This window comes from Grammomys surdaster, unplaced genomic scaffold, assembly GCF_004785775.1.
Source record: "Grammomys surdaster isolate TR1022 unplaced genomic scaffold, NIH_TR_1.0 125604, whole genome shotgun sequence".
NCBI lineage: Eukaryota > Metazoa > Chordata > Mammalia > Rodentia > Muridae > Grammomys > Grammomys surdaster.
Window position 1 is genome coordinate 1,780,560 of NW_021620447.1, and position 10,614 is coordinate 1,791,173.

The window sequence follows — 10,614 nt, forward strand, 5'->3', positions numbered from 1 at the left end:
TCTCTCTCTCTCTCTCTCTCTCTCTCTCTCTCTCTCTCTCTCTCTCTGCTAATATCCACTTATTAGTGAGTACATATCATGCATGTCCTTTTGGGTCTGAGTTGCCCCACTTAGGAAGATATTTTCTAGTTCCATCTATTTGCCTACAGAACTCAGGATTTCCTCATTCTTAATAGCTGAGTAGTATTCCATTGTGTAAATGAACTACATTTTCTGCATCTCTTCTGGCATGGAACATCTGGGTTGTTTCCAGCTTTTGGCTATCACAAATAAAGCCACTATGAACATAGTGGAACACGTGCCCCTGTGGCATGGTGGGGCATCTTTTAGGTATATTCCCAAGAGAGGTATTGCTGGGTCTTCAGGTCGATTTATTTCAAATTTTCTGAAAAACCTCCAGATTGATTTTCAGAGTGGTTGTACCAGTTTGCACTCTCACCAGCAATGGAGGAGTGCTCCTTTTTCTCCATAGCCTCTGAAACATGTCTTATCACCTAAGGTTTTGATCTTAGCCATTCTGATTGGTGTAAGGTGGAATCTCAAGATCAATTCAATTTGCATTTCTCTGATCACTAAGGACTTCAAACATTTCTTCAAGAGCTTCTCAGCCATTTGAGATTCCTCTGTTATGAATCTTCAGTTTAGTTCTATGCCCCATTTCTTAATTGGGTTGTTTGGTGTTTTGGTGGTTAGCTTCTTGAGTTCTTTATATATTTTGGATATTAGCCCTCTATTGGATGTGGGGTTAGTGAAGATTATTCCCCAATCTGTATGTTGCCAATTTGTTGTATTGACTATCACCTTTCCAATTTCATGAGGTCCCATTTATCAATTCTTGATCTTAGAATATAAACTGTTGGAGTTTTGTTTAGGAAATTTCCCCCTGCACCAATGAGTTCAAGGCTCTTTCCCACTTTCTCTTCTATTAAATGCAGTGTGTCTCGTTATGAGTTGAGGTCCTTGATCTACTTGGACTTGAGCTTTGTGCATTGTGACAAACATGGGTCTATTTTCATTTTTCTACATACAGACAGCCAGGTAGACCAGAACCATTTATTAAAGATGCTTTCTTTTTTCCATTGCATATTCTTAGCATCTTTGTCAAAGATCAAGTGTCTGTAAGTTTGGTTTAATTTCTGGGTCTTCAATTCTATTCCATTGATCGATATATCTGTCTGTACCATGCAGTTCTTAATCACTATTGCTCTGTAGTAAAGCTTGAGGTCAGGGATGGTGATTTCCACAGCCGTTCTTCTATTGTTAAGAATTATTTTTGCTATTCTGGGTTTTTGCCTTTGCAGATGAATTAGAGAATTGTTCTTTCCATGTCTTTGAGAATTTTGTTGGGATTTTGATGGGGATTGCATTGAATCTGTAGACTGCCTTGGATAGGATTGCGATTTTTACTATATTAATTCTGGCAATCCATGAACATGGGAGGTCTCTCCATTTTGGGGGATCTTCGATTTCTTTCTTGAGAGACTTGAAGTTATTGACATATAGGTTTTTCACTTGTTTGGTTAGAGTTACACTAAGATATTTAATATTATTTGTGGCTATTTTGAAGAGTGTCTTTTCCCTAGTTTCTTTTTAAGTCTGTTTATCATTTGTATAAAGAATATTGATTTATTTGAGTTATTTTTATATACAGCCACTTTGCTGAAGTTGTTTTTCATTTGGAGAAGTTCGCTGGTAGAATTTTTGGAGTCACTTAAATATACTATCATTTTATCTGCAAATAGTGATACCTTGATTTCTTTGACAATTTGTACTCCCTTGATGTCTTTTTGTTGTATTTTTCTAGCTAGCCTTTCGAACACTATATTGAATAGATATGGGCAGAGTTGGCATCCTTGTCTTGTGCCCAATTTTAGTGGGATTGCTTCAAATATGTTTCCATTTAATTTGGTATTGGCTGTTGGTTTGCAGTAAATTGCTTTTATCATGTTTAGGTGTGGGCCTTGATTTCCTGATCTCCTCAATACTTTTAACATGAAAGGGTATTGTATTTTGTCAAATGATGTCAATGATCTCAAAAGAGATGATCATGTGATTTTTTTCTTGGAGCTTGTTTATATAGTGGATTATGTTAATGAATTTTTGTATATTGAACCTATCTTACATCCCTAGGATGAAGCCTACTTGTTTGTGGTGAAGATTGGTTTTGATGTGTTCTTGGATTCTGTTTGCAAGAATTTTATTGAGTGGTTTTACATCAATGTTCAAGAGTGAGATTGGTCTAAAGTTCTCTTTTTTGGTTGGGTCCTTCTGTGTTTTAGGTATCAGAGTAATTGTGGCTTCATAGAATGAATTAAGTAGTGTTCCATCTGTTTCTATTTTATGGAATAGTTTGAGGATGGTTGGTATTAGCTCTTTTTTGAAGGACTGGTAGAATTCTGAACTAAAACCATTTGGCCCTGAGCTTTTTTGGTTGGGAGGTTTTTAATAACTTCTTATATGTTGTGTGCCTGTTTAGATGGTTTACCTGCTTTTGGATTTAACTTTGGTATGTGTGAAATGAAACCATTCATTGGTTTTCTATGTTTAAGTAGAGAGACCTAAAGTTGAATATTGAGCTTCATCAAATGACAGAAAAGTAGTTTACAAAATATACAACAAAACTTATGAGAAAGAATCAAAGAAAAAAATTTGAGGCAGAGTCAAATTCTAATCTCTTTGATGATTTTGTTGCTTTTAATCTCAGATTGTAAATAATGGCCCATGGTAAGAGTGCTCAATAATCTAAGATTTGACATATTTCATAATATATATACATATACGTATACATATATATATATATATATATATATATATATATAGAGAGAGAGAGAGAGAGAGAGAGAGAGGTATTAAAAATTATATATAATATATTATTATATAAGACACATGAGTGAAAAGTGAAAAGATGTGAGAGATGCTGAAGGCCAGGCTAACCATTAGCCACTGTTGTTTGGACTGCTTTGGCCCCCACACATTGAAGGTGAAGATTGTCCTAGAACATGAGGCAACAGTAAACCTAAAGAGTGATAAAGAGTGTAGAAAGGAAAGAAAATAAAATTTACAGGAAGAAGAGAAGCTAAAAGCCAGAGAGATTCTCAACAAATGAGGAAATTTTGAATATTCTATGGAACTGTTTTGTTTACTTTTGTCATGACTTAAGTACTGTAGGGAGTCAGATTTCTGTGTTCTTTCAGTTCATCATAGAAACAGTATTCGCATGTTTCTCATAACTTCTTTTCAGCTTGTATCCTAGCACATAATGCAAATGGAAACTGCTTTCCTAGTAGAGAACTGAAAGAATAAAGTTTAAACACCACAGAATTGGGTTTGCTTTTGAAAACATATCAGAATGCAGACAAAATTGTTATAAGAGTCGGACAGTGGTGGCGCATGCCTTTAATCCTAGCACTTGGGAGGCAGAAACAGGGGGATTTCTGAGTTCCAGGCCGGCCTGGTCTACAGAGTGAGTTACAGAACAGCCAGGACTACACAGAGAAACGTTGTCTCAGAAAACCAAAAAAAAAAAATTGTTGTAAGAAACACCTGGACACAGTGGATTAAATGACAGGGTTGTGTTTCTGTGACATGACAATCCAGAGCAGTGTGGGCTGGCAGCTTGGTCTCCCCATCTCTGCATGTCCCCGATGTCAGAGCTCCAAGACATCATTAGTTCACATCTCTAAATTGAAGGGCATTGGGCCAGTTGTCACCCAGTTTCAGCTGGTAGAAACAGAAGTGATAAAAGAAACAAACAACAAATCCGTTTCTGACAAAAAATAACAAGAAAGTATCACATACCTTGTCAAGTTACATCACATTGATAAGAACTCCATCTTTTGGCTGTCCCTAATGAGTGACTAGGGAGAGCTAGGAGTAGGTCGAAGCCATGAATAAGTAAAGGAGGTTGTGTATGAGAGCTTCATTACCAAAATCACCTGCCCGTCATCGCTGGTTTTAACAGTAATTTCAACCAATAGTTAGAGGGGTTCAATTACTACTCAAAATAATGATGAACTAGGATTAAAGATATAGTCTACAGCCTCTGTTCTCATAAGACACGGGATATAACAAACAAGTCCAAGAAAAACAGTTTGGTTAAAGTATCTAAAGAGTGTTTATGAGGTTCTCAGAGAGAGGATGCTAATGCTCACATGGAACATTTCAAGAACAGTCTCACTCTGGAAGTAGTATTGGATCAAAATCTTTCAGATTATAAGAGGTCATTAGGAAAAGTGTAGTCAGTTCCATCATTTAGATATGGGCATGGCTTAAGGCTATCTCACAAAACTCATGTGGTAGAAACTTGGTCCTAACTGTGGAAATATTAAAGGGAACATAAACCCCACTTTGTTTCACCAAATAGCTGTATGAGAGCAAAACAGAACCTAGCCTATCTTTTAAGCTTCTCATTTCACTGTGTGATACCATCATCTGATCACATAGCTCTACTGTGACAGCATCTAGCCCAGGCCTTTACCAAATCCATGCCCAGGGCTTAGCAGGAACCAATACCACATTCCTAAACCTCTAGAACTGTGAACCAGAAAACCTCTTGTCTTGTAAAGCCAAAGAGAATAGAATGAACCTCACCAAAGGCTGCATAATGTGTTGGTCTGTGGGATGGCACATAATCTTCATAGGCTTGTGTGATGAGTAGTGTGTGTGTGTGTGTGTGTGTGTGTGTGTGTGTGTGTGAGAGAGAGAGAGAGAGAGAGAGAGAGAGAGAGAGAGAGAGAGAGAAAGAGAGAATGTGTTGTGTGTGAGAGAGAGCAAGAGAGAGAGAGAGAGAGAGAGAGAGAGAGAAGAGAATGTGTGTAAGTAAGTTTTGGGGGGTACATGCATGTAGTTGTGAGTGGGGGGGATATTGATGTCTTTTGGTGTGGGGATATGCATTTCTCCAGAAAAAAACGACTAAGAAATTGAGTAAAGATAATCCAAGAAGGATGTATAATGATCAGATTCTGAATAAACCTGTAAAAAAATACTTAATTATGAAGCCATTAAAATATTTTAGCTAGGAGATAGTGCAACTGATTAGCACTTTTTAGGAGTTCCATTTTGGTTAAAACCTCTTCTTACAAGGGCTATAAGAAAAGAAAATTCTTCATTTTGATCTAATGCAAAATTTATCAAACATTGACTTTTAGCCAGATGTACACTCAGTTTCCCTGGAGAAGGCCAGTGTTCACTGAAATCAAAAAATAACAGGGACTAGGTCTGTTGCCTGGAAACACTTCACGTTTGATAACCTCTTTTTGAAATGTACCTTAGTCTTTGTAAAATAGAAAAGCTAGATAACAGGGAGAGGATATACAGAGAAATAATACAGGCTTCTGCCGATATTGGTTTCCAATTTCAGCCCTGTTAAACTCAAAGTCTCCTACATAGAAAATGCAAAGGAAAAAAAGAAAATCTAGGCTTCTACACTTCAAACACAAATGAATTCAATAGGTCAGAAAAGTTTACACTGAATCAACAAAAGCATAGCTAATGAAGAAGTAGATTTTTTTTCATCCACAGGACCAGCCCTCAATTCCACAGGTGGGTCTCAGTTACTTTGTGACTATAGTATAAATGATAGCCTCAAATAACAGGAAATTGCTTTTCATAATTCCCTAAGATGAAACTGGATCCTTGGCTTAGCGTATTTTCTTAAACATTCTCATGGGCAAACATAATTTGAATTAAAAATGTTGTTACTAAATAATTGAATCTGTAGAGTTCCATTCCAAAATGTTCATTGGTGCCTTAAATATATACTTTTTCTTTTGCCTAGTGATTATATCAGCCAGTTAATTTGAAATCATTTACACTACTGAAGATACTAACAATGGAAGGAGGAAATAAAATTCTAGAAATATCTTCTAAGTATTAATGTGATGATTTCATACCACCAGATGGCAGTATTTAGTTTTTAAACCATATTTCCCATCCAGCAGCCAAGTATTTAAAGCAGTTGAATACAAATGAATAATCTTGTCTTAGACAAAAGAACCATCAGCAGAATGGTCTAATGTCTTTTCTTTGTTCTAGCATCATCCATCTGTGCAATCTGTCCCTTCCTTTGAAATACACTAAAAATTAAATATGTGCAAAACACACACTGGGGCTACAAGACAGAATGGGGCTACAAGAGCCCATATTTGGCAACAGATGGTTTGAAAATGAATATGATAATCAATAATGATGATGCCTTGACTATATGAGCAGCTGTCCTCCCCACAGCCCAAGAGCCTCTCATCATCCCTCTACTGTCCCAACACACAGTTATGTCACCTAGCACATAATCCTTTAACTTTCTTTCTTCTGTTTGTCTATTCCTTTACCTCCAGATAATAATAAAGCTTCCTGACACAAGAAAGCAACACTTTTGCTTGTTCTCACACCTATGCAAGTATCCTGCAAACTATTTTAACAGTGGAAATTTTAAGCAATTCATACCATAAACATGTAAGCTTGATGGAAGAGGAAGATTGAAGATCACTCAAATATCTGTTCAAGAAATTCTGACTCAATAGTGTTTTTCTGTGTAGGAGCTTAAAACAAGATGCGTTCTTTATACAAGCTTTGACTTAGAAGTAAAGGTATTTAATTATTAGAGAATTCTTGAATTTTTTTCTTGCAACTGATACTGTACTAGTTTCTTCCTCAAGCCTTAAATCTTCTGGTTACTTATTTGTTTTTTTAGGAAATGATAGACATTGTAAATATATTTTACAAATGTTTACCTAAATAAATGTTTAATTTTGAAGTTTATCTGTTTATTTTGTTTCATTAATTTGAGAGGAGGAGAGAGTGTGTGACTGTGTATGCCGTGGTGTGTGTAATGGAAGTCAGATGACAACTTGTAGGAATTGGTTTGTCCTTTGTATCCTCCACATAAGCTCTCCAGATGGAACTTGAGTGATCAGCTCTGGTGGCAATTGCATTTACCCTCTGTGCCATTATTTATTACTTAACTGTCATGAAGTAGAAATGTATCTGCTTAGTAAATGATAATTTTTAAATACAATTTTTAAATGACAGTATTCTGGAAGACACTAACCTAAAATGGCTACTCTAAACACACATACAATGTCTCAAAAACCAGAATCTATAACTGAGCATGTGGCACATGTATCAAACAATGAATGTGAGTCTGGGTCAGGAGGATTTTGAGTTCAAGGCTATCCCGATTTACGAGCCAAGATTGGGACCTCAATATAAGACCATGTACCCGTCATACGCATACACACCAAAACTCTGTGAGTGCTAGGGCGCTGCCAGGAATAATGAAGCAATTCTGATCACTTTCTCCACCTACACCACACCTTTCCATTTTTGTAAACATTATGAGTAGCTGCTTGGATTCATAACCTTTTCCATTCAATAAAGAGCTGCTTCCAACTTTTCTTCCCTGTCCCACTTTCTTCTCCAAACTCTCTCCTCCTTTGTGTGTCAGCACTTATGAAGCTAAACATCAAAGCTCTCAGTATCTCTGTGTTTACCTACTTACTAGACAGAGATCATAGGATACCATGTGGTAAATAACTTGAAATCACTAGCAAGTTGTAAACATGAAGTCACAATCTTGTTCTTTCATTTCAAGCCCTATTTTCTCTTTATACATTTTCATGAGACAGGACATTGTCTTAGAAGAGACACACCTTCCCCTCCATTGCACTTTGGCAAGATGATTACAGATTTTTAGCCCAGTTCTGCAACCCATGAGTCAAAGGTGTGCTGCTAGAGCATATCCTTGTTGGTTTATGTAGGAGAGAAAAGATAAAGCCTTCTTCATCGGAGTGAGGCAGGAAGCTTTTGTGCTACACAGAAGATAGGATGCTGCACTCTGCAGAATATGGACAGAACAAGTTAACTGTTCATTCTGTTGCAATGAAATGGGAAGATTTCCAATGTTAATGACAGCCTCATTGTGATGGATCCCTTGGGATAACCAGATATGTTGGCATTCTCTCTGAGCCCGGTCCACAGAACAGACCCTCAAAAGATAGAGAGCTTCAGCTCAAAGAGCAAGGGAGCAGGCAGCAAATGCTGGTTTACCAAAGGAGTCAGCAGCCCTGGAGATCAGTGAGCTCTCCCTTCATAAGCTCTTTTCTGAACTAAGGCCAGCCTTCTACCCAGTTTGCCTTTGGAGCCATGTCACATGACAAAAGACAGATGTGTTAATGCACTATTTAGTGAACTTAGGGTCCACCACATACATTAACAATTTTTTTAAATTTAAAACCGTTCTGGAAGCAGATTGTATAATGATATAACATCATTGATTTCAGAATGGCAAATTCAACATCTATTATGTCTGTGCAAACAGCAGCATGGTATTAGTTTCTGTACATTAAGTTCAGTAGATTAGAGAATACTGATTTTTTAATTATTCTCCTCTGATCTCACCTTCACTCCTTGTTTTAGTTTTTTAACTCTCTTATATCAACAGTCATTTTAATCTGCTGGACAGAATATTGACTTATATCACAACATTCTTTAGAATTTTTTAGCAGAGATTAAATTACTTTAAAAATATTTTGTGTGCAAAGTTTGTTTTAAATAAATATACTTAAACATTTAAAATTAAACAATGAAATCCTCTGTTTTCAAAATGTTAAACTTTACTCTAAGTTCCTTCTCTCTCTCTCTCTCTCCTTCCCTCCCTCCCTCCCTCCCTCCCTCCCTCCCTCCCTCTCTCTCTCTCTCTCTCTCTCTCTCTCTCTCTCTCTCTCTGTGTGTGTGTGTGTGTTTGTGTGTGTGTGTGTGTGTGTGTGTGTGTTTTGTCATTTCTTAGATACTGTATACATTGTTTGGGTTTGTTTGGTTTCTTGGTTTTTGTTTGTTTGCTTGTTTGTTTCCTTGACATAGTGTCTCTGACTGGCCTGAGGCTCATTGAGACGGTGTCTTAAATACATAATTTTTATCTGCTTGCAAACCATAACTTTCTCCACTAAACACTTTTGTCCAAACCAACTCTGCTAGATCCAAGCATTTTAGCTCTGTAGGGGAATTCTTCATCCATGATCCAAATCTGGCCATCAACATGTCACCTTAATTCTATTTTTTTCCAAGTCAAAATTCTACTAGGCATGGTTTTCCATCCCAGGGTCACTTCAGAATCATGGAGGGACATCTTTTAGGAGCTTCCAGTCTTGGAGGCTTTTTGTCTTCCAAGGGCATAACTTTATTTTTATTTTTTTTTATTCCTTGTAAATTTCACATCATGTGCCCCAATCCCACTCACCTCCCTGTCCACTCATACCTACCTTCTACCTTTGCAACTCCATCTCCTCAAAAGAAACATATCTTGTTGTACTTCTGTCTTAGCATCTTCAGAAGCCTCTGCCAAACACCTTCAGAGTGACAGTAATGGCTTCGTTTCACCTCAGCTTTCATACATTAACTGATAGCTTTATAGATAACATGGTACCTCACTTGGACTTTTCTTCACAAGTCCTGTCATTTACTATCATCCTAAATAGTAAATGGTGTATAGGGAAGTTGAGAGCCATCTCAATACTGTGATGTCATTTGCCTTCCTTATATCAATGGTGGACTTCTCCATCTGGTTTAGGGAATGCACATTCAGAATATCATACTTTCTAAAAACACTACTGTATTTTGAAGATATCAAGTGTTCTGCACACATTGCTTTTCCCTCCCCATTCATACTATTCAGTCTCTTCCTCACTAGCCCTGTTCTCATTTACTGACCTAGAGTGCACATGGCCTTTGAGGACACTATGGTTCTAAGGACAAATCCACACATTGAATTTAAATGACTAGTTGACTACTGGGTCTACATTTAGATTTTTCTGTCTTTGTTAGTTTTATGGATTTTTTTGTAATTATGATTATGTAGTTGTTATGTTAAGCTAAAGATTAGAAAGTTTCCTTCTGATTTCATAATGAGATTTTTATCTTAAATACCTTTATTTTATTTAAGCTGTTTTTTTTTTAATATTGATATAGTCACCAGGAATTGGCAGAGGACTGGAACGGGAATATTTCATTATTTTAAAAATATTTTTGTGGGCCAGTTACTGGTTGTCACATGTGAGCCAGTTTTAAATCAATATCCTTAAACATTTGCATTTAAACAATGAAATCCTATCTTTTCCTGTGTGCATACAGAGTTTAAAATAACAAGGTTAATGACTAGAAAGAGCACATTAACTCTTAGATATAGTAAGACTATTATTGCCATTTCTTTGAAGAAATGCCCATACATGGGTTTTCTATCTTCACTACTGAACTATAAGGTATTTGTAGACAAGTATTTGTAGACAAGTATTGTATGTGACTGTCCTTTATATATCATAGATCCTAGTCTCTTACAGGATAGTTAAAGTAAGCTTCATTCTTGACTATATCAGATATCTACTCGTCTTTTCAACAAACACTCTAGAGTTATCATTGCATACCAGGTGCTGAGAATACAAATGTGTACACAGCACAATTCTTGCCTTGCTCATTGGGAAGTTATGACTGGCAATATATATATATATATATATATTCTACAAAGCTTGAGGACTATTATATGTACAGCCCCATCATTACATAGACAATGAAAATCTCAGAATCACCCTGACTAAGAACATGTTGTTGGAGTTTTATTTTAAAATC